This window comes from Tupaia chinensis, unplaced genomic scaffold (genome assembly GCF_000334495.1).
Source record: "Tupaia chinensis unplaced genomic scaffold, TupChi_1.0 Scaffold138060_1, whole genome shotgun sequence".
Lineage (NCBI taxonomy): Eukaryota > Metazoa > Chordata > Mammalia > Scandentia > Tupaiidae > Tupaia > Tupaia belangeri.
Genome location: NW_006197961.1, coordinates 45,256 through 45,523, shown reverse-complemented (window position 1 = coordinate 45,523; position 268 = coordinate 45,256).

Genomic DNA, 268 nt, shown 5'->3' with positions numbered 1-268 from the left:
TCTTTCACTCAAGTGATTGCTGTACGTGGCTTCTGTGGCTCTCTGTGGCTCACCATCCATTACCTACCAGCAGGGAGACCTCAACAGGTGCACTGCCCTGGCTTTAGCCTTCCCAAACCGTGAGCCAGGTAAACTTCTTTTTTTATTTTTAAATTTGTTTCTTCCAGGGCCAGCAGGTGGCATGGTGGTTAAGGTGCCGGACTCCCACATGGCCAACTGAAGTTCAAGTCCCAGACCTGGTAGCTTGCTTTCTCATGTACTCTGGAGA